Here is an 18,756-nt window from a genome sequence, read left to right on the forward strand (position 1 = left end):
GTAAGTTTTCACTAACATTCTCGATAGGAGCGCTTTCTCCTAAATAGAGACTTACGCAGGATGAATCCGAATTAGTTGAACTTCAATACGGGTATCGAAAACCAAATGAAAAATAAAAAAAAATGAATAGAGCATATCATGGAAGCTTTACCAAGGAATTACCCAATTGGATTGATTCCTATATCGAAATCCTAACCTTAAAATAGACATTCACTTGGTACAAGAATCAAATACTCTCCACCTTGTAAAAGTTAAAATTGATGTTAAAGATATAGTATTATCTATGTTCGATATTAATCATAACCTTCATTATATTAATATTATTTTTATTATTAGTAATAGGTTATTAATGCGTAGAAAATCTACGAGTCAAGCATAGCTCATAAGAAAGTAAATAACGTTACAAACTGCCTTGGAAAGAATTTAAAAAATTTAGAGCTTTATTGTATACCCCTTGGTTATGTAATTTTATCTTCTGAAAATATATATACATTTAGGTATTATGTATTCTAGGCAAATTGTAGTATGTAATAGTCTTTAAATTCGAAAAAAAAAACCGTCTTTATTATATTTATTAAAAGAAAAAAAATAGAGACAAGTTGAAGTGGGATAAAAGTTAGATGAGACGGTGGCAATGACGTATTTTTTTTATCCCCACCCATTATCATTCTTTGATTCTAGGGGAATGAAATTCAATTATGTTTTCAAATAAAAAATTTAATTCGATATTAAAATTAAGAAGAAAAAAAACCTTTTGATGCATGAATCGAATTTATACAAAATATTGATGGTAAAATATTCTTATGATGTTTTTGATATAAAAGAAACATAAAATTCTCCAGAAAAATAAGGAGGAAATGATTTTATGTGGCCACTTTTGAATAGATACGAAAATGATATATTTTTAGATTTTTCTTTTTAATGTTTTCCAACACACATGAAATTCAAATTATTTATATTTTTTTCTTTCTCCAAATTATTGAATAGGACTTCGATTTTCCACATACAAAACACACCTATATTAACATGTAAAAATATCTAAGTCCTATCTAAATTATTGAATAGGACTTCAATTTTTCCACTTACAAAACACACTTGTATTAACATATGAAAATATCTAAGTCCTATCCAAATTATTGAATAGGACTTCAATTTTTCCACATAAAAAACACATTTGTATTTTTACATGTAAAAATATCTAAGTCCTATCCAAATTATTGAATAGGACTTCAATTTTTCCACATAAAAAACACATTTGTATTTTTACATGTAAAAATATCTAAGTCCTATCCAAATTATTCCCATCCATTGCTTGCCCCGGCCCAGCCCAATAAATTGATTCTACTAGGCCCAAAATCAAATTCAGCCTCAATGGCCCAAACCATCGGTCAAACATATTCTCACTCAACCATTTCAAACACAGTTTCCCATGATATCAAACACTGCATTAGTCTTCGAACAATACTTGAGTTGAAATCTTAAAGTTAAATTATTTTTCAAAGTTTAATTATGTATAAAAATGAAATAGAAACAAAAATTATTTAGGCTTATAGTCTAGTAGTACATGTAAGAATTTCACAGGTATATTGGAGGTTATTTCACACATGATTGAAATTAAATTGCAGATGTGGAATTCACTTGGAAAACATTACTTCGATAATATATATCACGTGTGTATATCATAGCCATATTATCACTAATATACACAGATATACATGACCTACATTCTTCTTCGTTGAACATATACTATCATGGATATTCACTGATATACACATGTACATGAAATATACATGGACATACACATATATACAATGTGTTCTTTACCTCGAACAATGTATTCATAGTTATATTCACGTTTTTAAGTTTACAAATATCACAACAATGATTTCAAGGCTTTTGAACGAAGAGTTCAACGCAATGTGAAGATGACAACAATCTGTTATCCGACTAGCATACACGAATTTTTGACCAAAGTAAGCTATTATTAAAATCAATTCACCAAAATAATACTTTTTTTTTTTGAAATTTTACGAAACTAGTATAAACGTAGTTCTCAGTAACGTTTTAGGTTATATTTTATTCAAAAAATATTCATTAACAAAAAGACAAAATTCTGATAGAATAAACAGACGTAAAACGTTATTGTCAGTAACGTTTTATAATTCGTTACTCTGAGGCACATTTTACAGCTAAAACGTGACTCACATTAACGTTTTTCTGGAATGACTGAAAATTAAAATTCAATCTTGTACATGCCTCATTCAACTTTATTAAACTTCCACTATTAAAATGAATATAAGATACTATTTTTGTAAGGAAAAGAAGTTGTGGGGAGGGCTTTACTACAATATCAATTAATTTCTTTGTCTCTTCTATTATGATGTAGCCATTATGTTTTTATTTAATAAGTGTTTTGCTTACTTATTACGTCAATTTTAATTCAATAGCTTCTTTATTGATAGTCTAATATTTAATAATTATAAGAAACCGATTGTTCTAATATTTGAAAGGGATGCTATCTTAGGCTAGAAGAAGATCTCTCATATGATTCATTTACAAAATTTGAAATTGAAATGATACGGGACAAGCTCCAATTTGTGCAAAGTCTTCCTCACCTTTTTTTTTCCTTTTGTTTAAAAATGTATTGTCTATGTATGAAAAGAGAAAGAAAAGAGAAAATCACATATATTTCAAATGAATGTATGTACAAAATATATCTATCCATTTTAATAATGGAAATTTGAATAATGAATGAGGCAGGTACAAGATTGAATTTCAATTTTCACCATTCCAGAGAAATGTTACTGAGAGTCACATTTTAGCTGTAAAATATGCTTCAGAGTAACGAATTATAAAACGTTACTAACAATAACGTTTTATGTCTGTTTACTCTGTCAGATTTTTGTCTTTTAGTTATTGATTTTTTTTTGAATAAAATCTTACCCAAAACGTTACTGAGAACTATGTTTATACTAGTTTTGTAAAATTTTAAAAAAACATATTATTTTGGTGAATTGATTTTAATAATGGCTTACTTTGGTAAAAAATTCTAAACATACACATGCCAATTTCTCAAAAAGAAAAGAGTAGTAAAATAAGGGGAAAACTACACTTCATAACCAACAACTAAAATAATATATAGCAACTGTATATTTTTATATGAAATACACAAAATTCACATTTTTTATACAAAATTGTTTTTTTAAATCTATTTTATAATTATTTTGGCCGATCGGTAAAATATAGAGCAACTTTCACATATAGCAAACACAAAATTCATATTTGTGTGCTATAGCAAAGTTTGCATAATTGCGCTCCATAGCAAACATATATATGTATAATTCGCTATACGTATACAAAAAAAATAGTTGTATAATTCGCTATACATATATAAAGAAAGCAGTTGTATAATTCGCTATACATATACAAAAGAAAGCAGTTGTATACAAAAGATCAATTGTATAATCTGTGTATGTATAAAACGAGAAAGAGAGAAAGGCAAAAGAAAACTGGGCAGAGAAATATTTGTATTGTATAGTTATAAGTGTATAGGACGAAAATATATGTATTTGCATGTGTATATACAATTTTCTCCCGCTTTATACAAACAGAAGCGCAATTTATACATTTCGTTTTTGTTTGTATAAGCAAGAGAGGCGAGGGTGGCGAGCGAGATCTGGGAGAGGGGAGAGAGGGCAACGAAAATATATGTATATATACAATTTCCTCTCGCTTTATACAAAACACAAACACATTTTATACATTTGTGTTTGTATAAAAGCGAGTGAGGCGAGCAAGACTGCCACCAAACGAGAGTGGCGAGCGAGATTCCACCAGGGAGAGTGGCGAAAATAACAATAGTTAGTTATAGGGTACAATTAAATCAAAGTATATTTATAGCATTTAATTGAATTAATAGTTTGCTATTATATATAATTTTCCCTAAAATATATAACTTGCCCTAAAATGAAAGTACCTAGGGGAAATCCCAACATGATATCCAACACAATAGGTTAGGCCCAATTATTAAAGGCTCCTTCCTCCTTGTAATAAGTGCAAGTAAACTTTAGAAGGTGGATCTAGTGGGCCTAAAGAATAAATAATAAGTGAAATTTTGAATAAATAGATTATGGCTTTTCCCATAAAAGTAAAATCTCAAGCTTGGTTTAAATTAAAGAAAAAACATGCATTTTCTAGAAGCTTATATAAGTCTAGAGAAATTAAGTCAAAGAAAAATGCCATAGTTGAGAGTTATTGAACAATGATAACAACAAAATATGATTGAATTTTGAATTACAACTCAATAGCAATCAGGTATTCCATGATTAAAAATCATTAATGAGAAAAAAAAAGTATTAGGGCCCTTCTTACTCATGAGAGCCAAAGAAACAAAGAAAAGCAAGGGGTAAACATAACTTTTAATAAGTGATCTCTTTTCTTTGCCAAAGTTTTATGCAGCAAATTACAATGTTACTTGTGTTGGTGCGAAATAACAGGTATCAGGTGAAAGACTTGAAGTGTGTTCAGAGGCAATGGAGCCTATTTTAATGGATTCGAGTAAGCCAGGTGTTTTTAAATCCATAGTTTAAAAATAGTGCGTTCAACATTAATAAACTCAAAAAAATTAAACCTATCAAATTTAACTCGTAAATCTGCTCTAACGCGCACACATGTTAAATCATATAGCACTATTGTTTTCTTTTATAGAGAATAGTAGTTTTTGCTATTGAGGATTTAGTTTCTGCGAATGTATTTGACTTAAGTGGTTGAACCTAGGGGTGTGCAAAAACCGATTTAACCAATAAACCGAACCGAAAAAAACACTATTGATTTATTGATATTGGGTTATTGGGCTAACGGTTTTTAAACAGTTTTGCAAAATTTTTTATTGGGTTATTGGTTCGGTTTTCGGTTTTATAATTTTTGTTAATGGTTAAACCGATAACCCAATAAGACTATACTAAATTTACTACTCTTATTGTTAATGGTTAAACGATTGTTACTTTCACACTTTTTGTTAATGGTTAAACAATTGTTACTTTCACACTTTTTCCTTTGAATGTGTCTAGTGTCTAAACTTGCAAGAAAAATGATTGTTACTTTTATGATTATTACTTTCATGCCAAATGCTGGAAAAATCATATGGTTTATTTGAAAATTTTCTTATCGTGTATATAATATATATGAGTATTTTCTTATTGGTTAAACTGAAAACCGAACCGTTAAGTACCATAAACCGATTAACCAAAAAACCGATAAGAAATATGTTATTGGTTTGATTATCGGTTTGAAGTATTTACAAACCGAGAACTGATAAACTGAACCAATAACACCTAAAACCGAACCGAACCAACCGATGCGCACCCCTATTTGAACCTATCAAATTAAAATCTTAAATCTGCCTCTAAGTAACACATGTTAAATCAGATACCACTTAGCTATTGAGGATTTAGTTTGTGCAAATGTAATTGACTTGAGTGGTTGGACCAATCAAATTCAACTTGTGAATCTGTCTCTAAGCAACAAACATGTTAAATAAGATACCACTTAGCTATTGAGGATTTAGTTAGTGCAAATATAATTGACTTAAGTGGTTGAACCTATCAAATTTAAATCATGAATCTGCCTCTAAACAACACACATGTTAAATCAGATACAACTTAGCTATTGAGGATTTTGTTTGTGCAAATATAAATGACTTGAGCAGTTGAACTTATCAAATTTAACTCGTGAATTTGCCTCTAAGCAACACACATGTTATATCAGATACCACTTAGCTATTGAGGATTTAGTTAGTGCAAATGTAATTGACTTAAGTGGTTGAAGGAGTGTTAAGTCTCACCAGCCAATAAATTAAAGAAACATTGCATGTCAAAGTTCAAGAAATAATTTTTTTTTAAAAAGGTGTCAAAGTTTGAAAAAACCATATGTACCTCAAAGGGAAAGAAAACAAAGAGAAGACAACAAAAAAGAAAAAGAGAAAGACCCCACCAAATATTTATCTTATGATGAATAATAGAAGACTTTAACACACTGATTGAAATGGCCATTATGGTTGCATGGAATTCAGCATATGATGCCTGCCCCCCTTTGCCCTTTGCCCTTTACCCTTTGGTGGAAATCTCTCAATTACTTCAACTTGTTACTAGTGAATATCTTTTTTTGAAGAAGACAATCCATTACTTGTTTGAAATTTTTATCAGAAATCATGAGATTGTCGGATCCATAGCTAAAACTTTCCCTTTTCAAATCCTACAATTCCCTCCAACTTGTTGAGTTGTTTCATTTCTTCTGGAAAATTTAAATTATATATATTGACAGTATTATAGTTATATTTTATATTATTCGTGTAATTTCACGTAAGACTTATCACTTCTTTTAGGTTTTTGATCTATGTTTATTATATAAGATTGTCTATATTAACATTTTAAGTGATATGATCATGTAAATATGTTTTGAGTCATTAGTTTATATATATTTGAATATTGACGTCATCATATGAATATACATAAAAATATTAAAATGTTGTATTAAGATATGAATATTAAATAAAGAACTAATAATGTTTGTTTTTTTCAATATTTAAATGCATAAAATTTTATAGTAAACTTGATTAGTATAAATTTAAATATACTAATTTATTTAATACTATATCAAACAAAAATATTTTAAAAGATGTATAGCGGTTTGTGGTGGTGATGGTTAACAATGATGATTGTAGATGCTCATTAAGGGTGGTGGCGGTTGATGATGATTGTGGTGGAGGATAACGATAGTTAATTATAGTGTGTGGTGATGACTGATAAATGATAGTTATAGTATATACTAGTGGTTGATGGTGTTGATTTTCAATATTGATTAGTGTTTGTTGTGGTTATGGTGAATGAATTCGATATTAAAATAGAAGCTACTCTATAAAATATTTAGGTGGTGTCTCAAACATAATAAATAAAAGTTACTCTTATCAAGTTCTGAAAGTGGTGGACATGTCTCCCCTTGTGATTATATTCACATAGTGCAACCAACAATTCCACCCTAGAAATAAACGTGCAAATTAAAAGGTCAACAAAAAAATATTGAAAAAAAGTTGGACGATTTATTTGGTGGCCAAAAGATCAAAATTTGTATCTAGCCAATCTCAAATTCCCTCTCTTTGTCAACAAAATCAACACAAAAGAGAGAAAATATGACCAATACTACTATATTTTGCCATCATGAAGTTTGTCATTTTTGTTTATTTTTTTTTCTCATTAAGGTGGGGTAGGGGGTTGTTTCATGCAATATTCTTTTTTGAAATTGGGGCAAGGGAAGGGATTATAATGTTGGGGAATCGAACCCTCACCAACAATGTGTGAGTTCAAATAGTCAACCAATTGAATTACTAAAATTTCTTTTTAATTCATTTATTTTAGCCAAAATGTAGTACAAATGTGAAAAGTTAATCTGAGGGAAGTAGCACATTAGAACTTTAATAAAATCTTTATATGATTCTGTACGAAAACATTGTATTGAATAATTGACACCGTGTAAATTACAGCCACAAAAATTTGAGCCTATAAATGTTTCTAGAATATTTAGGTCAAAGAATTGTACTGAACATATACATGTTGTTCGTATCGTTGTCAAACTAAAAGGAATAAAGGCGACATGATCTCTTATGACCAGTTACCATCTGAATATATAAAAATCATTTTACAAAGATGATATTATTTTTTTAAGAAAAAAAACTTACATGTTAAAAGCAACAAACATTTGATTTGTTCTCTTTGTTCCCATCCTTCATATGGATAATAATAATAACAATTAAATTAGGTGTATATTATATATTTAGCTTTATTTATTTGACTGCTGTTGCAGTGGATCGATGGTCAAGAAAATAGAATAATATAAGTTCAGAACTATATAATTTACAAGATTTATCTCATGATGAGTAGTGATCAATCGATGAGCCTCGAAATTACATTTTTTTGCAGAAGAAAATTCATGATGATTTTTGAAATAATAAAGGACTTTGACCAAGAAGATTTGGGAAGACCAAAAGTTAGAGCTATTACTTATTTTCTTTGCTATTGATTTTGGATCAAACAATATCTTCCAAATTGATTAATCATCAGAATATTGTAGAAGCCTTATTCTACAATTTCTTTGATTTTGTACGCTTTAATCATTGATTTGTACTTTTTGATATTTCAATTCATTTCTACCATGAAACTATATTTAATTTGGATCTAGTATAGAACTTTTAAAGGGGACCGCTACTATACATTGTCCTGTTTTGAGCTCATGATATTGGGTAATGGAAAGATCCACGAGGGGGCTAGGATGGCCTGGGTCAGAGTCATGATCAAATACGACACTTGCTTGGTAAACTTAGTTAAAAAATAAAGAGTTGTGTCTTTACTATCAATCACGTATAACTTTTGGCATAATAGTAAGGAATTGATATTAGCAATAGAGATATGAAACTCGATGAGTTTGACACTATATATAAAGTAAACGGTGATTGATTATTCATATGAAATTAACCCTCAGCTTTTATTTTGGAATCGTGTTTATAAAGATGCATATAGATTGTTCCAAAAAGTCATATATGGTAAGAGTTGATTTCTTTTACAATCACTCAATCACTAGTTATTATCTTCATAAAGTCATTTTATTATTAAAAAAAATTTAAAATTAAGAAAAAAATATGATTTTATGACATAATAACTATCCGTCGAATACATTTGTCATTCTATTTTGCTACTTGTAGCTACGCATAGGATTCCCAATCTAACTCATCAGGGACCTGCACTCACATAAATTGGCATAAATTAGTCAATTCAGACTTGTACAAAGTCAACGCTTGGTTATTTAAATAAGTAAATTAGTCTTATTGTTTATATTTTATTTTTTAAAATACAGTTAGCTTTGCACGAAAAAACATTTTAAAGGTCTATCCTTTTAATTACAGTCACTTTTCTGATTCACAACAATAAATTTTTGTCTAATAAACTTTTAATTTTAATTTTATCACATGGACGTTTTTATTTTACTGAAAAATGTGATATGTATTTTTATCATAAAGAAATTTTTTTAAGATGTTGTTGAAGGAGAAGTCCTAATAGTCAAAGTATAATATGCTCTCTGAGTCAAATGTGGCCATGGATGTCAGGGTTACTTGTCTTTTTTCTTTTTTCTTTATTTAAAACTTAATTGATTCAATAATTGAATCTTATAAATTCGAATTCTACTTCTTTTAGGTTATTAAGTTTTAAATTATATATATATATATATAATAATTTTTTAGACGAATAAAATATTTAAATCAAATCAAATTCAACTAAATTTTATTTTAGCTCCGCCACCAATAGCATGATCGAACACATTTTCGAGCAATTGTTGGTATTAAGCGACAAAAACGTGAAGGGTTGGGCATGTTGATTATTGATCAATTTTTTGAGGGGATAAGATTCTGTGTCCCTCCGTATCAAAATGGTCCTTGATGCATAAATATTAGTACTTTATTTTAATTCTTAATATATTTCACTTTCATTAAAATGGTTTTTAATATTAATAAAAAAATATTTTTATTTTAACTTCTTGTTAGCTTTAAAGAAAGAGTCTTATAAAATCCAACACTATTTTTCTATTTTGTTTTACAAAATTAATTATTTCTCTGATCTAAACGGATTGAACGAATCATATTTTTTCGTATCAACTGGGGGTATGTATGACAGGGTTGAATCAAGTTTTTCAAATATCAAACCAAATTATTATTGTCGAATTTTCAAATATTTAAATCAAATCAAATTAATAAAACTCAAATTTTTCAACCTCGAATTTTTTCGATAAAGTATTCATACAAACATATAATTAACTTGTACTTTATAGGTATTTTTAGTCCTATCAAAATATAATCATCTAATGTATTTTTTAAAAGAAACTAACACAAAATATGAGATGAGTGATGACACAAAAAAATTAATAAAAACTAATAATAAAATCACATAAAACAAATATCGCAAAATAATAGGTTGTAAGAAATGATCATAATTAAAAGTACTAAATCATGCAAAAATAAAGTCTAATAAGTAGTAATTACATGACTAAACATTGAAGAAAAACTAAAATTAGGTTATATATTTTAATTTTCTAAACCAATGTAAAGTTAAAGAACAAATATTCAATATTATTGTCATTCTTAGTATTAAACTGATTTTTTGTTGTTGATAGTATTAGTATTGATTTGAGCTTTAGTAGGGTTACTAATATCTATAGATTATAATCTTTATTGGACCATTCAAAATTTTAAATCTCAAACATGAAATAATATGTTAAACGATAAAAACTATAAAAATATAAGAAATATTTAGAAATTATATCAAAATAAATACTTTTATCTATAAAATAATTTTCTTAACAAATATATATAATATCGAGTTAGTTTGATCTCGGATTGACTTTTTTAGTTAAAACCAGACCAACCCAAGTATAGTCAAATTTTTTTCCAATATCAAACTAAGTCAACCCAAACACTAGTAATTTTTAGTTTCCAATTTAACTCAATTCATGATTTGATTCAATTTTCAATTCGATTTTGTTCACCCTTAGCCGACCCTCTATCTTCCTATCTTTGCAAGGTGAAAAGGGAACATAAGATGATCATATGTGGTGACGAAAGATCGTGTGGAGAGTCAAATAGAGGGACATGTATCGATAAATATGAAATTAAAGAAGAAACTAAGGTGATCGAGTGTTGAGTGGAAGGCCAAGAGAGAAGGCAAAACTAAAGGAAAAAAGTGCCCTATTTACGTCACTCTACATTTGTAGTATTACTTATTAGCTACCTTTCTAGCTATCCCTAGCTTCACTTTTTTTCCTTCGTCGGTGTTCTGTTATTTGTATTAAAGTTCGAATAAATTTAAGTTTAAACTGAAAAGTTCAATATTAGTTGGGGAGGAAGTAAAAAGCTCTCTAATAGAGACGATTTTATATCTAGGAAGAACCTGAACTCAAAAAATTAGTTAAAAATAAATGAATATGGACCATTTCATTACAATCTTTGTCAGTACCGTAATTTTACTTTTATCCAACATAAAGCACGCTAGGGAGATATTTGCTCCCAGAGTATACACCGACGCAGTAAAATTTATGACATAATTAATCTTTACATACTCATATTTATATTCCCTTCCATTTCTAATTTGTTTGTCTTATTTTGATTTGACACGAAATTTAAGAAAATCAAGGTAAAAAATGTTTTTTTTTTAGTCTTGTGATTTGAAACAAAAAATATGTAAAATGTACCAAAATATTCTTTAATTTTATGATATGAAATATGTCACGTGGAGAATTTGAAATAAAGAGTTGCAAGGAAAATGACATTTTTTAAAACTAATTTAAAAGAAAAATAAGACAAAAAGTTGAAATACAGGGATGAGTAAATTACTGTGCGGTGTATATATTTATCCACTTAACAAGGAATAAAAAATGGTTTGTGAATAAATATTTATAAGTAACGGATTTCTTGATGATTTTAATCTTCTATCATAGAACATATATGACGATTGAATTGGTGGCAACTCTCTATTACTTATTATATAGTATAAATGTAATATATATATATATATATATATATATAATGGAAAATGCATAAGTACCCTCAATCTATGCCCGAAATTTCAGAGACACACTTATATTATACTAAGGTCCTATTAACCCGACCTTATTTTATAAATAATTTTCTACCCCTTTTCGGACTACGTGGCACTATCAATGAAAAAATTGTCAACACGCGCTGGACCCAGAAGATAGTGCCACGTAGACCGAAAAGGGGTAGAAAATTATTTATAAAATAAGTTCGAAGGGTAATAGAACCTTAGTATAATATAAGTGTGTTTCTGAAATTTCAGACATAGATTGGGGGTAATTATGCATTTTCTATATATATATATATAATTTTTTTTTTTTTTTTTTTTGAATCCCCATTTAAAAAAGAGACCTACTATGGTCATATGGATACTATCTTTTTCTATATAAGAAATTATCTATACTGACTATGTATAAAATTTGAAATCGATAGAAAATTGGTATAGATTTTAATGGAATCAAATTTGGCAGGATTAGATAGGAAGGGTTATCGTGTTCGTTCATTCCTTTTCCACTGTCTAATACTCATTACAATCTTTTGACATGTAAGAAAATTCTAATGGACCCTACCTACTACTCATTGCTTTCAAGAAATTAATTTTTTCCTTTGATTCAGCCACACCCCATTCACATACAACTAATTAGTAACATCAAGATATTTTACATTATTAGCTTAATTATTTGATTATAAAAAAAGATTTGAAAGAATATAGTTATAGTGGGAGAAAATGATCAAAATGGTCCTTCATGTATGAAGATTGCTTTATGTTGATCCTTAATATATTTCATATGATCCATATGGTCCTTAATGTATATGAAAGAATGATCATTTTTGTCCTTTAACCCTAAAACTAATCAAGAAAAAAAAAACATTTTAGATTTAACATATTTGCTTTCTTTCACCATCACCACCATAAACCCTTCTCCTCAACCTCTTTCTTTTGCCATTTGAGATCATGCTCTATATCCTCATAAGAAAAATAATATACACTACACCTATTTCTTATCTCCATCTAAACAAAATTTTCAAAAGCTTCCATTATCATTCATAAAGAAGAATAAGAGAACCAAAATCATTAAAACAAATGTAAACTAAGTAAATCAAATTAAAGACTCAATTTCTCCTTCCAAGAGATCACCATAAATTATCTCTTTTAAAATTGTAACTAGTTATTCTTTCTTGTCGAAGTGATTTATGGGGAGGATATAGCTTTCTTTTGTTTTATTCTTTTCAAAATTACTAATTTTTTCAAGCCATTTTTTAATTCTATTTTTAAAATTAAAGGGTAAAAATTGAACAGACAGATGTAGAAAACAAATATCTTACAAATATTCTTTTGAAATTTGAAGAAACTTTTCTGTGCATGAGAAGATTTTGGCAGCACAAGTTGTAGAAGAAATGGAAAAAAAAAAAAAAGATGAAGGAGAAGAACTGTGCAAGAAAGATGGAGGAAGAAGGCTCCCAACTGTGGGACCCACAGTTAAGTTTAACATTTTTTATGTTTTCAATTAATTTTTAGGGCTAAGGACCAAAATGATCCTCTTTTATAATATATTAAGAACCATACGGATCATGTGAAATATATTAAGGATCAACATAAAACAACTCTCATTTATGAAGGACCATTTTGATCATTTTCTCTTTATAGTGGATATAACTTAACCTCTAAATTATTTGATTTTGTGTCAAAACTGGATTACTTGTAATGAATTTGTGATGGAAAGACAATTAGGTCATGATGAAATTTAAATGAGAAAATTGTATAAAATAGCAAATTATTAATTCAAATGAAATGATATAACCACAATTTCATTTAATTATAACCCGTAGCAAACAGCTGTCATTCGCCTCTCTCCTAACGAATCTCGTTCGCCAAACTCCCTCGCCTCTCTCACTTTATACAAACACAAATGTAAAAATTGTGTTTGTGTTTGTATAAAGCGAGAGAAAACTGTATATACAAATACAAATACATATATTTTCGTCCTACACACTTATAATTATACAAATACAGATCTTCCCCTACCAGTTTTCTTTTGTCTTTCTCTATTTGTTGCTTTATACAAATACAAATTATTACAATGTATAATTTGTGTTGTATAAAGTGAGAGAGAGAGAGAGAGAGAGAGAAAGATTTGATATATAAATGTTTTATTTCGATTTAATTGCATAAAATTCATTGATACATATACACAGTAGTTACATATATACAATTGAATCGAGAGGCTGCCAGCGATTTATACAAATCTGATGCTCCATAGCAAACATAAAGTTTGCTATTGAGCGCAATTATACAAACTATAGCTATAACACACAAATATAAATTTTATGTTTGCTTAACCTAAAATTTACTCAATTTAAATCTACACCTATCGCAGTTATGCAAATCAGCAAGTTTTATGTGCGCGGAACAATTCAATATATGGAAAAAAATATTCTTCCTAACTAGTGATGAACTTTTATTTTTCGCATTATAAGAATAAGAAGTAATTGAAGAAAAATGATCCACAACGACTTTTTAACTTTGCATTACCGACCATTGATAAAATTAGGCAACACAAGTAAATTTTATTTGGTATATTTGATTTGTGTAATGATGTTTGATATTAAGATATAAATTATGTAACAAACTTTTCATATGAACCAACCAGATAGGCAGGGTATTTGTTAGAAAGGAGACAACAATATCCAATCATGGAGATGGAATATATCATATTAAATTTCACGCCTAAAACCATTTGCACCTGGAAGCACAAGGCACCAAAATAAAGTTTAGGGTCATGTCACAATTTGGGTGGGACTTTGTGGGGTGTGGGGTGTGGAGAGGTTAAAATAGGTAAGTTCGATATAGTCTTAGAGTTTTGATCGAAATCATGTATTTATATTTTGTGTTAAAAAATCAACTGAATATGTATAAATAAAACGAATTCATTCTCCTTGTATCTCAAATTATTAGCTGTGGTAAAATTTTGTTTGATTTGCTTCTTTAATTGATGAAATTTATTGCCTATAGTTTATAGATTTCACAAATTTGTTAAATATTCATTTTTGCTTTATCACTTCAAGACTCAAGTCTTCCTTTTTCATCTTTGATTATTTGATAATTTCCACAAATAAACAAAGCAAAAATCCAGATGTTCCATCTGATGAGAAGGTAGATTAATTCTTCAAAGAAGAAAATTATGACTAATTAGATCATTAGTAATCATTACTCTCATAATACAACATGTTCAAAATTCCACTAGATGTTAAATCAATTTATACCTTTGTTTCAATTTTATGTTCAGTTGGTAAAAAAAAATTAAAATATTTTCTTTAGAGAAACAAGTTTCTTAACATTGAGGAAAATGACCTCCCTAGTAAAAATAGAGAAAATAAGTTGGAGAAATGACATTCCACGTTCATTGTCCTTCCACCCTCCATCAGTATACCTCATCTTCACCACCACCTCTATAGTATCTGTCTAGATTATATATATAAATACGATAAGAATAGAACTTTTTCTATTTACATACCGAACATAAGGAAATAAGTATAAAACCACTTATTTTCCTGAAATTAATTTTTCAAGAAATTTTTTTCAATGGAAAACATTTTTCTTCGTACTGACAAACCCACCCACCCCCCCAAACCCCCAAAGTAAAACTTATACTCCATGTACCTGTCAACCTTACTAATTAAAAACACATGTCTCAAAATACTTGTTATTTTACAAGTTTCAGAAAAATTAACTATATTTTTTTCGTTTTATCTTCTGTAGTAATTGTTCGTGAAGACTATAATTAAACATTTCAATTATAACATATAAATTAAATAATATTTAATGAAGAGAAATTATATATTAAAACATAAATAAGGATAAAATAATTAATGAAACATCCCTTCAAATTAATATTTTTAAGAGGGGGGGGGGGGGGGTGTAAATAAAAAAATCCGACTAGTAATTTGAGTCGGAGTACCTCCCCCATCCCCCAACGTAATAATTTCTTTTAAGAAAATATATGATCTCAAATATTATCAATCATTAGATATTACATTATTGTAGATATAGGTGTAGATGTAGATGTATTGATAAAATTGATCAACCTGTCGATACTCTATAGAAATCAACATGAGTAGTTGTGACGGTGCTCTATTGGTAGATTGATTTAAACAAGATTAAGAAATTAAATATAAAAGAAAAACTTTCAAGAGAAGTGAGATTTCTAAAATGAGCAAGAGAATAAGGGACAGGTTATAAGTTTTTTATTTTTTTATGTGATCGTGGTGTATGGGTTAAGTTTTAGCGCACCTCGATTAATTTCATGGGATACTTGCCACTTGCTACCTGCTACTATCAACGGATACTAGGTAACTCTGTCCACCAAAATTAGAACAAATAGAAAGAATGACTTTGTGTTTTTTTGTCTCTGCTCAAAAATTTATTTGAGAGAATAACATATTTTTATGTTTTTGTTTTTATTTTTTACAATTTTAAAGAGAAGAAAATGACTTAACAAATATCTCTTTAGTACTGTTATTTTTCGATTCCTTATGAAGAAAAATAAAAATTTTGAATTAAAAAATAAAATAAAATTAAAGATAAATTTATAAAGGGTTATAAAGAGAAAATGGTCAAATGCCCCCTCACGTATAACCGGATTTTCAACTACACACTTAAACTTTACGGGAGTCCTATCACCCTCCCTCTCCCCCCCCCCCCCCCCCCCCCGAACTGTTTAAAAATGAAATAATTATACCATTAAAAAGCCATAACCAGATCTATGGTGGCATGTGAGTTTCACGCGTTTGACAGGTCATCAAATTATTATTTTTTCAATTTTTATATTTGTTTACCCTTTTCTTCGATATTCTTACCCATCCCTTCAAACACCCAAAATATTTTCACCATCACTAGAACACCATAAGTCCATGAAATTGGGTCTTTAAGGAAGAAAGGTGAGATATTCGGGTTTTGCTCATTTGAAACCTAAAAATCAAATTAAAAAAAAGTGAAGGGGGGAAGAGAAGACGAATATGACGGAATATTGTCATTAATGGTGGTCATCGAAGATAAGCAATCCTCTCAAGAAAGATGAAGAGGAGGAGCCTACGATGTCTTCCACATCATCATCTATAGTGATGACAATTTCAAAGAGGAAGAGACTGATTCTACGACAGTTGATGGATTAACAAGATTAATAGCGATAATATTTGAGATATAGTTGATTGATTGAGATTTGATATTGATAATTAAAGGATCTATTAGTAAAAAAATATTTTTTTTCGGTTGGTCCAATCGGATTTAAAGTAAACCCATATTGATTTTTCTAAAATCAGATCTAAAGTATCTTGGGGTGATATAAATATATGTAAATTTATCTCAATTGATTTAGGTTGATTGGTTTTGCAAGAGATTTATATGAATTTGAAAATTTGTTTGAAATCAACAATAGTGAATCCGGTGAAGATGGTGGTGGCAGCAAGACTTAGAGGTGGTGAAAGATTGAGAGATTTGTTTAGATGGAGAAGAAAGAAAACAAATAAGAAAAATAAATAATTAAAAATACATATATTTATTGAAAAGAGATATTAAAAATAAAGTTTTAATAATAGATTTTGATACTCACTCTCCCAAACAGAGTGAAATACACTCACTATGCCAGCTAAGCATTCAGGGAGGTAATTATTTCAGTTTTAAATAGTACAGGGGGTGATAGGACTCCCGTAAAGTTTAAGTGTGTAGTTGGAAATCCGGATATACGTTGAGGGGGCATTTGACCATTTTCTCCGGTTATAAAATCAATTGACCTACCTTCGACTAGATGCTATTGTTTTCCTGTTAATTGTTATTCTTTTCAAAGGAAAGTTTATTTTTTTTCTCTTACTTCATTTTCCTTGTTATTTTTTCAAAGGAAAGTTTATTTTTCTCTTACTTTTTTTTTTGAAATCTTATAGACGAGGTTATCTTAAGATTGCAACCTCACCTTTTTTCATTTTGTACAATATTCCTTATGGACCTATCCTAATCAAAAGTCAATAAAGAAAGAGCAAATTAAAAGAAGAGTCTATTAGTCATCGACGTTATAATTGTTATACAAAAGTTGTGTAGTATACAGACAAATGTCTGATTAAGCCAAACACCCTAATAGGAGTTGTGACTTAATTAGGTATATGATATATATAGTTAAACATGAGTTTTCAATTTCTAACTTTCAATATAATTAGGTCAAAATAAAAACATTATTTGCTTCAAATATACGAAAAAAAGTTCGGGGCAATATTGAACTTGTTAAGAAAAAAGTCACTTTAAAATAATGAAAATAATATATATGTATTTATACTTTTGAGTATTGATACAATCACATCCTCTAAACAACCGTTCTTTATAATAACAATCAATTTTTCTATTAAACTAATTTTCATATTATATTAGTATAATAATATCTCTTTATAACAAGAGCAGACCTACATGTATATGTGAGATGTACGTGCACCTGTTAACTTCAGAAAAAATCATGTATATATATGTATATTTATCTTGAAAAATTGGAAAAAAAATAAAAAAATATTAGTGCCCCCATGAAAAGCATCAAAGGACAGGTGCAACTGCTAGTACAAGCAAGCGCAACCGCCCATGCGATCATAATTCGATCCTAGCTAGCTAAATCATATTTTATTATTTTTATCAACTCATAATATTGATGCACACTATTACAGTGAAGTTTTGAATATATGTAGCTAGTAGCTACCATGCATCTTGTTTTTTCCTCTTAAGAAAATGATTAGGGAATTTATATCCATTTCTAAGAACCATAGTGGTCCAGCTAAGCTTGACGTTAAACAATAATAGTGAATAGTATTTATATATATATATATATATATATATATTTTGCAACGATTTTCAAGCTAGCACCCGTTTCAACATATCTATCTTCTTTAGAGAAATTAGAGATTACAGGTTATTGCATTAGTGACATTCTATACTAATTATATCTTATCTATCCTCTCGAACACATCCTACCCTGACTCCATGCACCGCCATATATAGTCTCATCTCCATCACTCCCACACGTTATCCCCCATCTTCATTGTGTTTGACTAAATTACATATAATTATTTTTAAAATGATATTTTTCTACTTA

Source organism: Solanum verrucosum, unplaced genomic scaffold (assembly GCF_900185275.1).
Source record: "Solanum verrucosum unplaced genomic scaffold, falcon-dt-bn FXZP01000020.1, whole genome shotgun sequence".
NCBI classification, from domain to species: Eukaryota; Viridiplantae; Streptophyta; class Magnoliopsida; order Solanales; family Solanaceae; genus Solanum; species Solanum verrucosum.